Raw genomic sequence first — 12,472 nt, forward strand, 5'->3', positions numbered from 1 at the left:
AAAAAAAAAACCCTTTAGTCTACACTTAGATTATTGATTTTGAACCTCTCTCATCTGAAGAAATAATCTGACTCTTGAATTGTGGCCACAGAATGATAGAGTGATTCCCCAAGAGCTTCAGAGCTGATAGCACCGCTGCAAATTGTTTAGCAACCATGACTGTTGGATTCATGAAAGGAATATTACAGGTCTTCATGGATCAAAATACTGCATCTTTGAAGGAACAGAAACAACTAGTTTAAGAGTATCTCAAGAGAGTGGTTCAATTAAGTTAAGCTCATCTTCTGACAAAAAAAATTCAGCAGCTTCAGTAGTCTAGTTTTGCTAGATTGATTTATGATAAAGTAGAGATTCACAAATTTTGTCTTAAGCATAGTAACTGTTTAGTTTAATGGTTATTTCTTATCAATATTAGTCATCTGAAATTTATGGGGTATGTCTAAGCTAATGACTCAAGATTCCTACAGAGCCAGAAGAGAAAGAAACATTAGGAAAATACTACAACAGGTGTCTTCTACTAGTTAACACTTTTTGAGGTAGTTAACATCACATGTCCTGTATCCATCCTGAAACAGCATCAGGCCCCAACTTTCTTTTTTTTTCCCTACTCTCTTTCATTTTTTTAATGAGAAAAACCTCAAGTTAGTACTTACTGCATGTTTGCTTATTAAAGACTATTTGTTAATGGTAATTGCTACCATTTTATATGATGATCAATGTAATCTACCAGGTTTCTTTTTATTCATCTCCCTTGGGTGGATATAGTTGATTAAGTCAACTTTAGATTACTGTGTTATTCAGTATAGAAATAAATGTAATACTATTTGCTCTTGGCTGTGATTTTATAATTAGTATTTTGCTTTTAAGTTCTTTTTCTAGCTTTAGGATTAGAATCCAGCTGTAGAAAACCAAATAGATCCTCTGAGTCATTGGATGCATTCATTACATCAACAGAGAACCTAACTCTATATATGCCACAAAGAAAAACTTTAGCTTACACTTTGTTACTTTTTCTTACAACTTTTTCTTCTAGAACTACCACCCTGAACAATTTTTAATTGCTATCCTGTTTGTCCCCTTCAATATGAGCACAATAGCAATGTAGCTAACTACACATCTTAAAATCTCTTTCTGCAACCACTTTCAGAAAGATAAATTTGGAGATCTGTTTTTCCAAACTAATAATTTATAAAGTCAGCAAGTGGCAAACTGTGGTGGTTCATCCCCCTTTCCCCACCCCCTCCCCAGGTCACACTATGATCTGAGGAAAGAAGATTGCTTTCCTTTGTTTTAAACCTAAAAGACTCTATAAGAAGACATGAATAACTGACAAAATTAAGCCCTAAAATAGGGGAGGGGATGATAAATTAAGTTTTAGTTTGTTTAAAATAATAAACTCCCTATAATTAATTAACCACTCAAATAAACAGAAGAATACATAATTACAAAAACGTCCTATTTCATGAGTTATATAGTAAAAGCACTAATCTTGGGTAACAAAAATTCCTCATGCTAGCTGAAATCTGCTCTGACTCTATACTGACAGTGACAGCGACCAATTAGCCAGTAAAATCACACAGGCCTAACACTTATACTGGCAACTTCTTAGCTGATAGTACTGTTAATTTTTAAATCCATGTTTTAAATGATGAGAGAAAAGTACATTGTCTTGCCTTTCTGAGCTGCTGTAGCAGGGTGATCTGCTTTGGAATGTGGTCAACTCAAATAATGCCCTATTTTGCAAGCTATCAGTGGTGGGCTGAGAGGTGCTGTCATATGCTGGTTTTGACATTGAATTATGCTAAAAGCAGTCTGGCTCACCAACTCCAAATTAAGATCCTGATAGTTTGACAGATAAGCTGCTAAGGAGACCTGGAGACATATGGCTGGCAGTCAATCACTATACACTCTATAAACTGTAGAAGTCCAGTCCACACAGTTTCACACAGTTGGGTTCCTCTCACATAATACTTCTTGGAATGTCTGAAGTTTTCTCTCTGGAAGTGGGGAAGTCCCTTCAATGATAGTCCTTGAGGCTTGAGGCTGAGTGAAAGAGATCTGCCCATGAGCATTGGTGTGGTGAGTTATATCAATCTCTACTTAATCATGGTTTCTTTTTTGCTAGCTTTATGTAAAAGCTTTGATATAGAGCACTATACCTATACAATACTCTGCTAGCTGTTTTAGCTTTTATATTCTGTAGTAAATAAAACTAATTAAGATATTTTGTCTAATCATTTGTCATCTAAATAATAAATGAATTCATCTTTATATAAATTTATCTGTTTTGCCATCATTAATCATGTGGGACAAAGTTATTTAAACCATTGACAAAGCCTGAGGTTAAGACTGGATCCAGTGAAACCCAAATTCCTCTCTGAGAAGTTTAGAAAGAAAAGGGGGCCTTTCTGCACCCCATGACTCAACAGCAGGGCTTTTCTAATAAATTTTCTCGGAAGTTCCCATTCTCACCCAAAACAGTTACCCACTCAGGCATACATGAATCATTACAAAGGGTTATAAAAAAAATCTAAGGATCATGTAAACAGGATCCAGTTCCAGATATGATGGATGGACAACATGTAGTCCATAAAGAAACTTTAGATTAAGTTGTGCCATCAAAACAATAAGGGGAACAAGCCTTCTGCAAAAAGAGACTCAAAGCAAATGTTTAAGCTCAAGCATATTGAAAAGAAAGGTTGTCTTCAGCACACTGAGAGCTTACAAGTGTTAAGTAATGAGATATGGGGCCATGCCTCCACTGACTGGTCCAGAACCCTCCTGCCTGGCTGCTGGAGCCCAGCCTGGGATCTCTGCACTAGGAACGCTGCTGCAGTACCAAGACTGAGCATGTAATGCAGACACACACACGGGAACCAATGTGGTCACAGCTGTGGCTACACAGCCTCAGACAAGGCTCTGGCCAAGGCAGCCCCGACATTCAGGACTCACAGCAGGCACACAGGGACACATCCCCTTCTCCTCTTGGGCTGTCAGAGGCAGAAAGTCACAAGTGCAGCGCACACATACCGCACTCTCCGGGTTCACAAACACACACCTTTACAGCTCTCCTTAGCACCTGCACAGCCCCTCTGCCTGCCCAGCACCCCTGCCCAGATCCCAGACCCCCCTACCAACATCACAGGTCCCCAGCTCACCAGCTGGTCCCACTGGGTGCTCGCTCTCCACATGCTGCACTCACACACTTGTCCCACTGGCAGACCACACTCATGGGTCACCCCCAAATACCAGCATTGCCCTGCTGCCTGCCAGATATTCCCACTCAGACCTGGGGCCTCCTACTCCTGGCTGGTCCAGCCTGGAGTTTGTCAGTGAAGCCACACCAACACACAATGCACAGCTGACTTGGGCAAGGTACACTGACTCTCCCCCAGAAGCATGCATCCCAGGATGTGACACAAGGTCCAGATCCAGCACTGAGCTCCTCCCTGATTGTTCACTGAATTTGTTGTCACCACGACAGTAGCGACAGGGACTCTTCTGTCAGAAGAAAATTTAACATGCTTAGACTATGCTCGTGTTTATATACTCCCTTGTGCAACAAAATCCAGTTTTGAATTCTTTTTACCTAAAGACACCTAAAGAATCATTTTTTTTAACCTAAAGAATCAAGTTATTTTGAGTAATGAGGTTTATAGTTGGTGCAACACTGGGACTAACGATAATAAGTAATTAAATTTTAATTATTCTGCAACGTACGTGGGATTATATACAGCATGAGGTAAGGTTAAGGTCCCAACATTTGCCAAAATTCACGCCTAAAATCCATAATATATTTAATCATGAACAAGCATTCTGTGGGAGGGAATAGGGGTCTTCTTCAGGTCCTGAAAAAAATTCAGTCATTTTTAATCAGGACATATCACCTCACTGTTATGTGAATCTCAAAACTGAGAGTTCAATCAAAACAATATAATTTTACCTGTGTTAAAGTAATTTCAATATATAATTCAGAACAATTTGACTCAATGGGGTTTTTGAACCTCGGCTGAGTTTAAAATTCAGGAAAACAATCAGGAATCATTCTCCTTTAATCATCTATTGCAGCAGATTCTATGAAGTTTATCTAGGTGAAGTATGATTTTGCACCCACAAGAGAAACATCATCTCGAATGGTGATAATGGATTGCAAACTCCTATGCTGAAAATAGGACAGTTCAAGTGTAATAGCAACACATTTTCTTTCCTGTTTTTGGACTGGGTGGTCAGCTAGCCAACACTTTGTTAACATAGTAACAACCAAATTATATCAAATCAAAGACACATGAAACTGGTCTGACTCCTTTTTTCCTGCTATAACAAAGTCAAAGAGATGCCTAGTACTTTCTAACAACTGTAATTTGTGAAATTACAGAATATAAGTAATAGCTATGGTACTTGAAAATGCCAATAAAAATAGCAACATGAACTCTGGTGTAGAGATGAGGAATGGATGGCAGAGGATGGGGACATTCTAATGTTACTGAAAAGTACAAAAAAGTAGAACTTGTGTTTGACATAGCATATTGCATTTTTCATTGCAATTTATTATTATATTATTATAATTACATTTATTTGGAGATGCTGAAGACATTTAAAAATATATGTGTGTTTCAGCTTGTAATTTTACCTTCCACATACTCTCCCATTCTATTTTTCTCATTCCTTCTTAATATGAGGAATTCAATGGTGCCCAGTGACAGAGCAGGTAATCCTGGGCACAAACTGAAACACTGGAGGTTCTGAACATCAAGAAACTTTTTTTTTTTTACTGTGAGGGTGACTGAGCACCGACACAAGTGGTGTAGATATGCTGTGTAGCCTCCCTCCTTGGGGATATTCAAAAGCCATCTGGACACAGCTCTGGACAAGCAGCTGCAATTATCCCTGCTTCATCAGGGGGTTGACCAGACGCCCTCCAGAGGCCCTCTCCAACCTCAGCCATTCTGTGATTCTGTGGTCCTGTCAACTCTAACTGAAAATAGAAGAAAATATGGAAGTATTTGAAGCAATTTCATATTTTCCCAGAGCTGGAAACATGGTTTTGTACTGAAGTAGTTTATTTTTATCAATCTTAGCTGTATAAAATGTATTCTGATACGACAATTTCTAATTTTGTTCCGTACAAATCTATGCTTTGGAAAACTTGCACAGAGCATTATATTTACAATATTGAAGTCCTTACCTAACCAAAAGAATTGGCAGAAATTGTATCTCAGCACGGATTTCTAGAAAAGGTACTCCAGTACTAGTGAGCTTAAGGCACTACTTATGAGACTAAGCTTTTTTTGCTGCTGCCCTATTTTCCCAGACCCACTCATACACTACACAAGTAGAAAGTGGGCTGCAAATAATGTAAGGCATTTTGTTGACCTGAGTGCTAAAAGCCTGAAGTACAGGGAAAATCATGCCATGTGATATTGAGTGTTTGAAATGTCCTGTGGCAGGTGAGTTATGAGCTGTGTTGGAAACAGAACTTTAATGTAGGAAGTATAAGCACTAGGTTTCAAAATTGTTCTGTTTTTTCCATTGTACACTACCTTCTAAAATGCACTTTATTTCCAATTGTGTACTTGAATCATACAGAAAGTTACAGAAATCAGCCTTAAGAGGAGATTTTGCTTCTTTTTTATTCCAAAAACCAAACCTTCAAGCTTTGTGGAACTACTGTATTGTTTTTGCTAATCAGGGATCCCAGAAATAATTACACTATTGTTCCGTTGCTGAATGTCTCACAGGGACAAATTTGGCTACAGATCCTATCCATTGTTATAAACCAAGCTGTAATTAAAAAAACATTTCTACACTGGGTAGTTGGAAATAGAATCTGCTGAATTTTAACCAGCGAAGTTGCATTTTGAGTTTACAAATTAGGTACTTTAAACTTCTTCACTCAATACAGCTATGAATTAAAAGCCTTGATTTCTTTCCTTGATTTTCCAGACAAGAAAAAGCCACTAAAACATCCAGTTCACAACAAGGTGAATTAAACTTTACAGAATGGGATGCAGGTCTGCATATCAGAATATATTTTCAAGCATGACATGTTTTAATTGTCATTGAAATATTTTATTTCAGATATGGAGATTTTGCATCAAAACCAAAAATTATGTCCCTTTGTTTTCTGAACTATTATGGTATACTTTGTGTTAAGATGACAAATAAATATTATGAAGGGAAAAATAACTTCAAAGAAAACATTCTGGAAATATTTTCCTTGTAGAAAGACTGTTGATATGGAGGCTTAAAAGTGAAACTTGAAAAAACAATTTACCTTTATTATGGAAAATTAATGAAAGAATCTATACATGACATAATTTCCTGAAACTTCACTAATGAATAAAGAAGTCAGAGGCTGTAAATGTTGGCTAAGTCACAAAAACAGATTAGTAACTGTTTCAAAAAAAACATATCTACGTTTCTATCTGCTCACCAGAAAGAACTGGCAAGGTCTTTGAATTAACATACTGTTGCTGTATTACTGTGTTTTATAAATAAACAATGATTTGTTATGTTTTGCAGTTCTGATTGACTTAGTGAAAGGCCCCTAAAATATACAAAATATACATTCTCTTCCCGTTTGGAAAGATGAATTAGGGACTGTTGTAGCGTATCTCACAATGCCACAAAGCACCTCAAATAGGGCTCACTGATACACACCTTCTTTCATATTCACTGAACTTTCTAAAAAAATATGAATCTGAGATAAAATCAATCTACTTTTCTTAGTAAAAGCCACTCTTGCTTTCCCCGATAATCTTGGCTCAAGTCTGTGTTACGTTCAAATTGCGCAGTAGATCCTTGCAATTTGCTAAGAGAAATAGGGTTATTTTTTCTTGGCTGCTTCTAAACTAAACTTCCTCGTGCAGTCCCCATGGCAGTCCTTATTCAAGGATCCTGCTTGCATCACAGGATAATCCATTCTCCATGCTCATCTTGATAACTTACCCAGAGAACCAAGATAATGGAGATAGATAGGGGTTTGGCCAATCTTTCAAGCTAAACTAAGAATGGAAAAAAAAAAAAAAAGCAATTGACACAGCCTCTTCATGCTACTTCTTCATACCATGCTACCCATATAAATAGCTGGAGTGCTTCAGTATATACTTCTTTTTCCCTTTAAGGTAACAATGTTGATATTGATTTCAGAATGTAAATTGTTGCTATACCAGACAATAATTTGATTTCTTCTGCTCAATTTCTCAGTACTAAAATTTCATAGAAATCAGTAAATTACATACACCTCAATGTATTAAAAGGAAATAGAAATATAATTACCTATTATATATGTCTTGCTACTAAGGCTGCACAGAACTGGCCTTTTCATAAACGTGGAAAATATTATTAATTACAGTCTGACGCATGACCAGGTAGGAAATGACAGCATGATGGTCCCAAGCACATTTAAACATAGAGAACAAAGAGCCTGTCTGGCTGGAGAGTTGTGTTAGTTTTTCAGAGACAGTGAAAGAAGAAAAACCTGCAGTCAAATCCTGTGGTTTCTGTTATCCTTTGAGGCAATATCACATTCTTCCCATATTTATGTAGTAATGGTCCTCTGTTTTATTTTGTGAAACTATATTCTTTAGCTCATAAATTCTTCCTCAGTTATCTTTGTTTGCTTTGGTTTGGGTTTTTTTCTTTGTTTGTTTTGGGGGGGTTCATTTGTTTGTTTTTTCTGCTTGTTTTTGGTTTTGGATTTGTTTTGTTTGGGCTTTTTGCTTTTTGGCTTTTGTTTTGGTTTTTTGTTGTACTTTTTTTGTGTTTTGCTTTGTTTTGTTTTGTTTTTAATTGGACATTTAAAAGACTGAAAAACCTTTAACTAAAGACAATAAACACAGGACTATCATACATTTTAAGTTTTGCCTTCCTAATATCCACCTAAAAGGCAAACATTCATTTTCTTAATAAACATTGCTATCTACCTAAAATAATCTTGTCTGCAAGGTAAATTCGACATAACAGCAAAGCTAAGTGTTATAATTTAATGTAGTCTAAATTAGAGCACTACCTTGTTCAATGTTGGAGTCTGGTAAAACACTAATACATTTTGAACATTTTAAATAGTAGCACCTATCCTCCTGAATTAATTGTCTGAGACTCAGAAAATCAGTTCTAAGCCTACAATTAGGAAAATTAATATCTCTGATGCATGCAGAAAAAGAAAGTGGAGAGAAAAGATGGAAAGCTCTGTACAATAAAACATAAAGTAAGAACTATGTGTGTTACCAGTAGAAACTAAGCTCATGTTCAGAAATTTTACTCATCCAAGTAGCTAGACACTAGTAAACCTTATTAGCTTGACATATTTATTACATATCACTCACCAGAAACTGTGGAAAATAACCTGAGAATGGACTCATTAAAAATGGAACAAATTTGTATACACCTATTAAAAATTAGAAATTAATGGAGGCGGAAAGGCAGCTCTAATGAACCTTTATGTCATCCTAAAAGATATATAATTGTAAAATAACAGTAACATGCCTTTTTGGAATGCCTGTACTCAATCATTGACTATAGATGACAAGGTAAATTTAGGGCATGCATTAGAAGATGTAACACAGATTAATTCCTTTGACAACTCTGTTGTTATAACCCTTGACATTAGAGAGACATGAAGTTCAGAGATTTCATATTTAAATGCCCCAAATTAACCTACCTAGATCTTGCACTATGTTCATAACTATTTAGCCACCTGACTTTAGATATTCAATACTTAAATTTTTTTCTGTATTTAAAAAAGTATTTAGGATGCAAGACCCCGAAATAGATCTCACTGACAAAAAGACACTAGACTGATTTACTCACAAATAAATAATTTAGTTGCAATAGAATTACATTTTATGTGATCTTTAGTAATTTGAAGACTACAGCGATCTTCAATTTATTTATTTAGTTTGATTTTGGTGATGAGGTACTCCTAGCATGACAGATAATGTACATTACAAGTGCACTCAATTGAAGAAGCATTTCAGAAGCACTGTACCAATTACAACAATAACTAGCATAACTTCTCTACACTCTGAGAAGTTTTACATTAGTAAAAACATGTGTTGATCAATAATGCATATGAAGTACTAAATGTAGAAACAGCTGTTGCTGAGATTTAACAAGTTAAATTATAGTAATATATTTACCCTGATTTACATTCTGTAAAACTCATCCAGCTTCTGTAATATGAGCAGGGTAATAAAGCTCCAGGGATTTAGTTTTACCTATAAATCACTTTTTTAAATGTGAGAAGGAACAATTGAGAATATTTCCTGTCTCAGGAGTGTACATTATCTGGAGGCTGCTTATAAAAGTAACTCTATTATTGCCATATATGAAAAAATTTACTACTATATTTTCATTTACATGTATAAGGTTAACATAAATTATGTTTATATTATTTAATGAGTTACAGAAGTGTTCCATCAACTAAGGCTTATTAATTATATTGAGTAAACTGATACATGTAGTATGATGTCAACAATCATTACTGACACTGCATCTTACTGTTGAAGCCTAAAATTACTGTGTTACAGAAGTATTACATATGTAAGATTTTATTGCTGTCAGTAACTACAGCAGATATGAAGAGTTCTGCAGTGCCAGGAAGCAGGAAACTTTACAGTGATCTTCAGCAAAAAGACAGATGTGATAAAAACCCCTTTAGTATTCTGTTCCATTAGCATTCTTTAGTACCACACACAACCTTGGAAATCAAGCGGGCCATGGATCTTGCATGAAGGTAGCAATCCTTTGTCTGGGGTAATGCAGCCCTTGCTCTATACAATAATTAATCTTGTGATTTAAACGCTTTCATTTTAATAATGCATGTAAAAGGAAGAAAACCAGACTTAAAAATCCTCAAATTTAACAACAAATGACCAGTGTCCACTAGAAAGTTTGCACCAAAGGGCTTTAAAGGTAGTCAATGTCTTAAAATGAAAAAAAAAAAAAAATGCGGAGGGGGGAAGAAAATCTGAAGGCCTTTAACTGATCACACTCTAAACTAACCAGTGCCTATAGTGACATCATGATGAGAATCTTGACCCTTATTTATGCGAGTTTGAGGGAATTTAATTAAGAGAATGATATAGATCCTCAATAAAACAAGGATTAATAAATACAGAAGAAAGCAGAAATCTCATAAAGACTCTAAGGAGTCTTTATCTTGTATTAGCATGGGGACAGGAGACGGGAAAGGAAGGAGGCTCTCAATTTAGGGATATTGTTGGAGAATAGTAAATTAGGACATTGCTTTCTAAACTAGTAGTGGTGTGTATGAGTATCTGTCACAGTCAACCCACTGGGTTACAATTTATTTTGAATCAGCAGTCGTGTCTTCTCATACAAGCACAGAAAGCAGAAATGGCAACAGCACTGGTCTTTGAAGACAAGAACGTTTGCATGCTATGATTCTAGAAAGTAACTGTGTGTCTATTAACATAAGGAACACTAGAGCTGTACCATTAAATAAATGGATCCACACTGGAAAAACTGAGAGTGAACATGATTGTCAAGGATGATATGGTTAAGCTAGTACATCCTGGGAGAGATGCAATTTCTAGAATATTTTAATTTTGAAACAGCATTATTATCCCAATTGACTGCACACACTATAAGTTAATTAAAACACCTCTGTTAACATATCTGCATCTCTAATAGAAAAAGAACTAGATAATAATGTATTTCCACCATAAAAAACATATGTTTTCTTACTTGGGACAGGAAGTCCTTAAGAACTGTTTTCCTACCGACAGTTTTCTGGATTTATTTCAGGTTTGCTTCTTTATTTTATTTGAGCTCCCAAAGCTTTGGAGTTTTCATCTTGCATATGCAAACATATGATACAGAAAATGAAAAGTAAAAATATCCCCAGCTTTTCACTTAGCATTCTCCAGGGAACAATGCATATTAAAAATACTGACTACAAGCTTCTCTTCCATCGCATATAACATGCATGTATATCTGTCTTGCAATATCTTATGCTATCAGAGTTTGAAAAACTAAATCCACAGAGAATGCTAGTATTTTCTGTGGCTGAATGTTTTTTTGGGTTTTTTTGTGTATGGGTCTTTCATTCCCATGCCATGTTAACTGTTGGGGCAAGTCTCTGCTACATGAAATTATAATCCCAAATAAAACACAAAATCAAGAATAAGCTTATGAAGGTGTTTCCACACAGAGGTTTATAGTAAAAAAAATTATCAGCACTTTAGCCAGAAAGAGAGCTAAAACCTCATTAACAATCATGATGAAAAAGGAAAGCAAAAACAAGATGTCTTGCATGGAAATCAGCTATGTGACAGTGGTATTGCTGTACTATCAAAACAGCAGATACTCTCAATGGTATCTTACTGTGAGAAAAAACCAGTTAGGATGTGTTTTCTGCTGGCCTCAAGCAGAAATCAAATGAGACCTGACAAGAATCACTATTATTATTAGACTCCATCCAATTTTTAGTATTTTCCACAAATTACATGTGGCATGGTGTTGACACATTAAAGTTTATAAGGAAACAAGAACTCTGACTATCATTTGGATAGTTTCAGGTAATGCTGCCAATGCCATGTTCCCCTTAGAATAAGCAGAAAATGTTTGATGGTTAACGTCATATTCTGATGCTGTATAATAATCTACTTTGTGCTGCTTGAGATTAATGTTAGCAAAATAAAATCATGCTGATGAACTCCTTTCAGTGCCCTGAAAGAATAACTTTGCAGAAGTCTCTGAAGTTACATCAATCGTTGCTAATAGCCACCTACTTTTACTTGGTTTCTGTTGCAAAGACATTCAGTGAGCCACATTCAGAAAACTACAGAACTTTATACGACCTTGGCCTGTGACTTCTCCATTTTCTGTCTACAAAACAAGAAAGCAGGAATCTGGACACCTACTTTGAACATAAAACAATTTAGTGATTGGTGCATTTATTTTTCTAATGTGCACGATAGCTAGTTTCTCATTTCACAAATACAAATAGCCAAGGACTGCTGATTTGAGCCCAACATTTACTAACACTTCAAGGGTCATTTGTACCTGCTTTGCAAATTCTAGCCTTTCATTAGGCGAACTGACAAGCACAAAACTTCTGTCTTACATTTTATTTTGTGCAACAATACTAATTTAAACAAAAGTGTGAAAATCAAAGAGTCATAAAGGAATGAAATTGCACTTCACAAAAAAATTACAAAGGTATAAGCACAGGACGTGTGTCCTCATTTTCCAGAGAATATTAAAAAATATGTCCATATAAGTTGTATATAAACTAAATCAGTTTTTGACAAATATTGCTGTTATGTCATGATAAATTCTACTTTACTAACTATCTACTGGACAGGACACACTTCTGAGTAAGAATTTAGCATTAGAAAAAATATTAAATACATTATTTCTATATGTGGGCAAATTGAACTGAGTTGTTTTAATATTGATTTCTCACATATAGTAGCTCAGGATCCTTTTTGATATGATCCTTTCT

General features: G+C 35.6%; 1 protein-coding gene across 8 annotated transcripts in view; it reads right to left on the minus strand.

Annotated features, from left to right (window-relative positions):
- Positions 1–12,472, minus strand: part of PCDH9 (protocadherin 9) — a 673,118-nt gene that overhangs the window by 240,387 nt on the left and 420,259 nt on the right. The window lies entirely within an intron of this gene.

Source organism: Sturnus vulgaris, chromosome 2 (genome assembly GCF_052056855.1).
Source record: "Sturnus vulgaris isolate bStuVul1 chromosome 2, bStuVul1.hap1, whole genome shotgun sequence".
In the NCBI taxonomy this organism is placed as follows: domain Eukaryota; kingdom Metazoa; phylum Chordata; class Aves; order Passeriformes; family Sturnidae; genus Sturnus; species Sturnus vulgaris.